Below are 8,243 nucleotides of genomic sequence, written 5' to 3'. Positions count from 1 at the left end.
CTGAAGTAGTCTCGATGTCGTTGGCGAGTCGCGACCAAGAGACTGACTAAGGTCCCGCAGGCCTTTTGGCATCGTTGTCGCGGTAAAGGGATGACCGTTGGCCGTGCAGTCCGTGTGTGTCATTGGCACACGGCACACAAGCGACATACAGAGCGAGCGAGAGGTCTCTACGCCGACCGGTCGGTTGGCGCGCGTGCCGACGGTATATTATTTCGAGAGAGTGTATAAAAATAATAATATACAAATACGAAACACCGTTTTCGCTCGGACGACCAATGCGTATAATAATAATATGCGTGTAAGGAGAATTTTTTTTCGTCGCTCGCAGTGTTATAATATTATATTATAGCGCGGTCATACTCGCACTTATAAATAACCCTACCGGCGGTACCGTTTGTGTACAGTTTATTGCCGTCTCTTTCATATAATATAATATTATTATATAAAAAATGCACCACTGCCTCTACCATCTTTGTCGTTATGATACTGAGTATTATATTATTGTTGTAATATTGTAGTAGGTTCCTGATACCTACTATTATGAAGTCAATTACGAATTTGACCGTTTTAAATTGCTCAATTGCTGCGTTTGCTCCGATCTATACGTAAAATAATAAACATAATATCTATTCGGCTAGAAAATAATCAACAGCATTAACCTATTATAATATTATTTTATAACATTTAGGCGAGTAGAGACAACAATATAGCAACATAAATACTGCATATATAAGCGCATCGATTTACGAACCACTATACGTCTACACCGCTTATCTAATAAAATATAATATACATAGAAATAAGATTAAGTCTCTTTTCCGTTCGACGTTCGACCTAAATATTATTATGCATTATACAAGTTACAACTATTGACGCAAATAGGAGGAAGCATCATAGGCGTGTCCAGACATATCCATAGCAGGGGAGGCAAATTGTAAAATTTTAGTTTTTACATACCTACTACATCTATACGTAATAGTAGTGACTCTTTTCTCGTAGTATTACAGTATAAACACCTGTAACTTTTTATGAATTATGTAAACATCTAAAATAAACTGAAATTAGGTAATTACCCATTAAAATTGAATATAGGTATATGAAAAATATACAATTGAATTATTATTAATGAAAAATGATTTGAATTTGAAAAAATGTTAATGCTATTGCAAGTATATAGGTAGGTAATTAATGAAAATTGTAAAAACAAGAAATAATACAATTCAGTAAATTAAAAAGTCCTTTTACAATGCCATACGCTTATCTATTGGTTATCCTCCAGTGCCCTATACAAAGTTAGACAAGAGACAAAACAATCCTTTTAATCAAACAAACAGTATTATTTATGCATTTTCTAAATACATTATTATCAAAATGTAATAATCAACATTCTCATGACAAAAATTAAAACAGTTTTAAAAAAGTTTATATTTAAAGCTGCCAAATCGAAGCTGTGGTAGATAACTGAATATCTACCTATGAATATAAACTCTAATATACTGTCGTACTCATGACAGAAATAACTAAATTTCTATCATGGTCGTACTGAGATCAACACCTTTAATAAATTATATATACCTAGGTACCTACTAGATTAATAATATTATAGACAATTAAAAGAAATCCAATGAAATCGACGACGCGACCATGACAAAATATAGGTACCTTTATATTTTGCCACGGACGGCACTGACGAAAGAACGAATGGATTGTTTTTATAGTTATGATAATATCGATTATACTTGGATCATTATTTATTATCAATAGATCATATTTTGATGGGAATTTTTCTGATAAAATCAATTTTAGGCTTTAATAGGTATAATACCATTGTGGTTCACGCGACAATAGCTTATTATAAGCGACAAAATCTCGAATAAGAATAATTTTATAGTCGATTTGCCTTTGAATAATAGCGTTTTGCAATCGACTACGACACAATCAATCGAGTTTAGTCGCAAACGACTTTTTGTCTATCGATTTCGAGAATAGTACCCTCCAATACCAGGAAACTAAAAAAGCCGACCTAATTGCGAATGAAGCTGTCTACTCTTTTCATAAATCCATGAAAATAAACCTAACTACAACCCTAAAAGCTCATAAATTATAATACTATCTAGGCACATAGCAAAACTATTTAAATGCAGTACCACTCACAAATAAATTAAGGATTAATATCCATAAATCTTCCATCAAAAATGGAAACTCCCCCTCAGTTTGGAAAGAAGAGACGAAGTTACCAATTACTATCGTCCAAGCCAGAATAAGATACACCGTCTTATCGGCACTTTCGTCGAGGAGTCGAGTAATTCCTGATTTTGAACTTATTTTTTTAAAAACATATTTCTCGACATTTTGCTTCCTATGTGAGAGATCAGAATTTGACTAATGGCTATGTTTAAAATATCTGAGAGAAGATTAGTATAAGCTATTGGTCGGATCAGTTTGAGCTTCCCTGTATTAGATTATTACTAAAGTTTATATAAGTATATATTAAAGTATTAATAAATTAATTATTATTATTAATTTTAATTAAAGATCTAATAACGATAACATAATAAATAATTATTAATTAATAATATTGTTTACAATTATTTTAAGTAATGCACAAAAGTACAAAACAATGTTATTATCAATGGTGTGATACACAATATATAGTATAGACTAGAATTTGTAATATATTATAGGTATATTATTATATTATCTATATATTTTATATCTTTTGAAACAATACAAGTATTAATAATTATTTTGACATAGTATTTATTATGAATAATAAGTAATAAGTATATAATGCCCTTCGCAGGTTTAAAGAATTATTATTTATAAGTCTATCTTTAACGCAATGCATGCGCTTGTGCAATATGATAGGTATATATTATAGGTATCTATGTATCAAACTACCTACCTTGCATATACAAATTAATATCTTACACATGTATACACATTACAAAATAATTTATATCGAATGATATTGTAATATTGCGACTTGTGACTAGTTGTGAGGCTATATATCAATATTCCCTCTAAAGTTTAAATGGTTTATGGCTAAAATAAATGTCATCTACACGGCTGCAAGGCCACAAGCCCACAACACACTTGTGAGCTGCGGGTTATGATATATCATAGGTATATGATGACAAATTACAACTTTACTATAGGTGAGTCGAGAAAAATAGGTACCTATGGGTTATTAGCTATTATTTATTACCTATTAAATATTAATAATAACCTATTTTACCAACTTATTATTGTTGACTGTTGTTTATATTATGTTATAGTAACAGTACATAAGTTTGAATGTTTTAAAAATGAACCGAACGTGGTAGAAGGTTCGTAGGTTATTAACCCGGCTGGGTTTTCAATAGCTATATTGGTTTTATTTTAATGTGTTTTATATTTATATTTTTGTTTAGGTATCTATAGGTATACTCCCTATTTTTTCGTTATCACGTGGTTTTAAGAAAATCGTATGTTACATAACATTTGTGAATATCATAAGGACCTATGAAACTCTAAACTACCTATTTATAATTGTTTTTGGAGTGCAATTAGGTATGCAAACATTATGTTGGACACAAATTTTAAATAATAATAATAAATCTCGTAATCACTGTAATATACCTATAGCACCCAGTAGCCGCGATTTTGGTGGTGACGCACTGCCTCACTTGTAATTTTCAAAAGAATAAAAACATTAATTGTTTTCTTTACATTGGTATTTAGTATCTACTATTTTAAATTTTAAGTGTATACTATAATATATATATATTTAAGGATATTGCCTTAGAATTTAAATTTGATAAACAAAAATGTTGAATATTCAATTTTTTTGTATAGAATTTGCACGAACACGGTAATGGCTCCTCGTCGCTGTAATGTAAATTATATAGCTTATAACTTACAAGCTATAATAGATTAGTTTTCATTTAATACTGTGTTTGGCGACGTCACCTCTAGTGCGCTAAAGTTGACTGAGGCGGTAATCAACTCCGCGAGTTTTTGCATGCGATGAGGATTGAGGGTTTACTCACACACGACACACACGTAAGCTCGTAATGACTTATGTGAAACACAGATAAGATGCTTTTACTTGAAAATTTTTTATGATTTTTGAGTAATATTAAAGTAAAATTACATGTTACAAAAATTATATATTTGATTATAATTGTATAAATATTATATTTTTGAGGGTTTGACATATCGGTTTTGATTTTTATTATAATTTTACTTTGTATTTGACTTTCAAAATAAAAACAATGTTTATAAGTATATAAATTAAATTAAAATTGTTTTTATGCAATATTTAGACAAATCGATATATTAATATGTTATACCCTCAAAAATATTATTCTCTATAATTTATGTAATGGCTGTTTTAATATTTTACTCAAAGATTACTCAAAAATATAAAAATGATTTTGATTCAATACGTTTTGTCTATGTTGCCATGAGCGAGAAAGAGAAAATAAACTGTGTGTTGACATACTCTTAACTTTGAGGGATTAAAATAATAAAATCATCTATAATAAAAACGAATTTTAATAATATATAAGTAATATAAATTACAATCTTTTAGTTCTTACATTGAGTTACGTAGTTATATCAATAATTCAAAATAGCACATACTGTAGACAGAAAAATAATTAACAAGCCAAATAACAATTGGATTATGTCTAGTATTATTAGTTCAATATCAACTATTTAATTTAATTGGAGCCATTCAAGTATTCAACAGTCATTCAATGAATAACCTTTTTGACCCAACAAATAACATTTAGTATATTTATTATTTTCTATATTTATGTATTAATTATTGAGCTGTAATAGTTACTACTGGAAGCTATTTAAAATAAAAAAAATAAAAACATTTAGTTGACATATTTTACAGAAAAAAACAATTTGAAACTGAAAACGCCAGTACACACCTCAAAACAAATTAAAATATTTTGTATATTATTATCAAGTGTAGGAAATGATAAATACACATTTGGTGTACATTTCAAGTACCAATTAACAGTCATTCGTTTTTGAATTACATCAAAGTACGAAAAACGTCCCATGAGAAATCGAATGAAAATCCAATGTTGTAAACATTTGAACTTCAAAGGCTCATAAAAATACCAATGGGGCAAGTGCCCCCCTCAAAATTACACCACTGCCTAGCAGTTATATAGCCAAATAGACATACAATATCCAAAAAATAGTTGATTTTTTTTTTTCATAAATACCATTCCAAAACAATAAATAATACATGTAGGTACTGAATAATGATCAATTTATATAGGTATACGGCTAAACTATGTAGATATAAGTAAATAATAAATAATAATTATTGGATTATAATATTTAAAATGAAAATAAAAAGTACAGTAATGTTATCATTAGAATTAATACCAGGATTTTCACTTTTCACACATATTTGAAGTATACCTATAGGTACCACCCTATTCTGACAAATCAATTACCTATGCATTGATATTAAAAAGAATGTTATTGTTTACAAATGTGTAACTTAAAAAAGTATTAATATTAACCATATAATAATCATTTCAATTATTTTAAAAGCGAGTAAATTACTTTTAAAATATATGGACCCGGATAGAATTTATTGTAGCCTGTGGGCACCTATATTATAGCATCATACCTTAACTAAGTACTGACTATACTGGCCACTAGGTAAGTCAGCAGTAAAGGACTGTGAAATAAATTGGGGTAGCCGTGATGGATAATATAAACATATAGGTAGGTTATATAGTGACGGTAAAATTATTATAGCTCCATATCCTAAGAATTTCGTAACAAAATCAACTCCATTCGTTAGTGCTCTTAATCCTGTCGTTTATGCTTTGTCCCTTCCCAGGATATACAATTTTGAGAGTTGGGAGCTTTATTTTTAATTTACACTAACAACAACTTACGAGAAACCTTATAATACAATTTTAAGTTAATTGACAGAGCGAAAAAATTTTTATCGGCATAAGTTTAAAAAAAAACTTTTAAGAATCGAAAATGACATATGCCTATAAATAGTTCAACATGAGTCAAAATATTTTGAAAAATGTATGGTCTATAAGAAATGTGGATATAAACATTTGGTGAAAATGGCATGTATCTACGGTATTTTTTTTTTAAAGTGACATCAAAAACCAAAATCGATTTTGTCGAAAACCGGGTTTCCGTAAAAATTCCGGTTCTTCCTTAATTTTTTGTTTGTTTTTCCTTTCGCTTTTGAAAACTTTTGAAATATTTTACTTTTAACCCTCTCAAAGTATCAACTAAATTCACTTTCCTAGTTTCCTACCAAAAAAGATACCGTTGAAAAAAATTGAAGAACTTTTACTGTTCTAAAATGTGATGAGTGATGACAGATACAAAAAAAAATTAAAAATTAGAATAAAAAACACACATCATTAGTAAATCAATACATTCATCTTTCCACTCAGAATCTAAACATAGACGAATGTCATCCTTTAATATCATCTATAAACTAAATACTAATACAACTTTTTCTGGGTGGAGCTCGATGAGTCTATTGATCATACAATGATGTGTGGTTTTTAAATTCTGAGGAGAAAATTTTTTTATAAATATTTAAAGTTGAAATTTGAAATTTTCACGAAATTCATCTTAATACCAACAATTTGAAAATGTAATACAAGATTCCTCATAAGTTTGTCTATCTTAATCGAAAAAAAATGTCAACCGGAAAGTCAAATTAAATTTTTATGAGCGTTTGAAGTTCAAATTTTTATAACATTGGATGAAGGAGATTATGGAGCGATTTTCATGTTTAGTTGTAATTCAAAAATAAACAGTAGATACTTGAATATGCAGTATAATATTATGTTTATTTGATCATTTTCTATGGTTAATAAAATGACCAAATTACTTTGAATCGTTTTGAGCTGTTCGTGTGCATTTTTAATTTTCAATTTTTTAATTTTTTTAACTTAAATGTCAATACAATTTTATTCGTAGGGTCAAAAGCTTGAAAAATTAATACAAAGTTCCTCACACATAACTACAATATCAGTTTAAAAATATTAAAATACTTATATAGGCAAGATTTTTTGTAAAAGCAGTTAAAGTTTAAATGTTGACAACATTTATCAAATTGAAAATCTACAAATTATTTGGTATTTAAAAATTCAATATTTTAAAGTTCAATATTGATATCTTAAGATTGACAATTTAAAACAAGGTCCCACATAAGTAGTCCATTCTGTAACCAAAAATCTCAAAAATATATTAACACGGTTTTTTTGTAGTTATTTTAAGTTCAAATTTTTACGAAATTACATATTAAAATCAAGAGTACAGGTTCTAGTTATTTTGTTGTAATTACAAAATATTATTCGTGGGTACTTAAAACTTTTAAAGTATGTATTATGTATATAACAGTGGTGGCTCATGCCTGGGTACGCAGTTGCATGTGTGTGCACCACTTGCCACTTTATTGAAATAATATTTTTATTTTTTTAGAACCTATTTTAATCGTTATAAATAGTTTATCAAGAATATTTGGGTGCTATGAAATTGTATTATTAAACCATATTTTTCGGCAAAGAAGTAAGAACTACCTATTATGCCGTGCACATATTATTGTTCCTAAAGTAAAAACAGTTATGCAATATGCACACACCAATCGGTGAGCAACACTGCGATAGCAGCGCTTGCCTATACAAAATGTGTATGGTTGTCGTCTTGTCGAGTGAGGGGATTGCGAATTTCAATGCAACTCAGACAACTTGGTACACAATTATTACTGCTGCAGTGCTGCGAATCGATTTTTAACATAACTATTATCTACGTTTAACTTTGAGGTTTTCTCATATCTCATTAGTATTCTGATTTCTTTATCAAATGGTCCAATGGTCGATATTATTTCATAATAGATATAAATATATTTTACCCTTCATAGTGAATTCTTTCCTGTTAGAATTCAGACTACGTAATTTTTTCTTTAAAAATGAATTCAGTAAAAAATCGTTATGCAAATGAGGAAACAATTATAATTAAAACTAAGACCTATGCTGGATTTAAGTAACAAAATAGAAATCGCGGCAATATTACCAATGACTATTATTCCAATTTCTAAATATAATAATTGGCTTTGCGGATGTGATGTTAGAAATGCTGTTTTTTGTTTTCCATGTTTTTTATTTGGCAGAGAATTTTCATGGATAAAAACTGTTCTTAAATTTAAATAATAACTAAGTTATTTATAAAAGCTATTATTTATT

Source organism: Myzus persicae, unplaced genomic scaffold (genome assembly GCF_001856785.1).
Source record: "Myzus persicae strain clone G006 unplaced genomic scaffold, MPER_G0061.0, whole genome shotgun sequence".
Lineage (NCBI taxonomy): Eukaryota > Metazoa > Arthropoda > Insecta > Hemiptera > Aphididae > Myzus > Myzus persicae.
The sequence above is the reverse complement of the archived record's forward strand: the minus strand, read 5'-3'. Positions refer to the sequence as shown.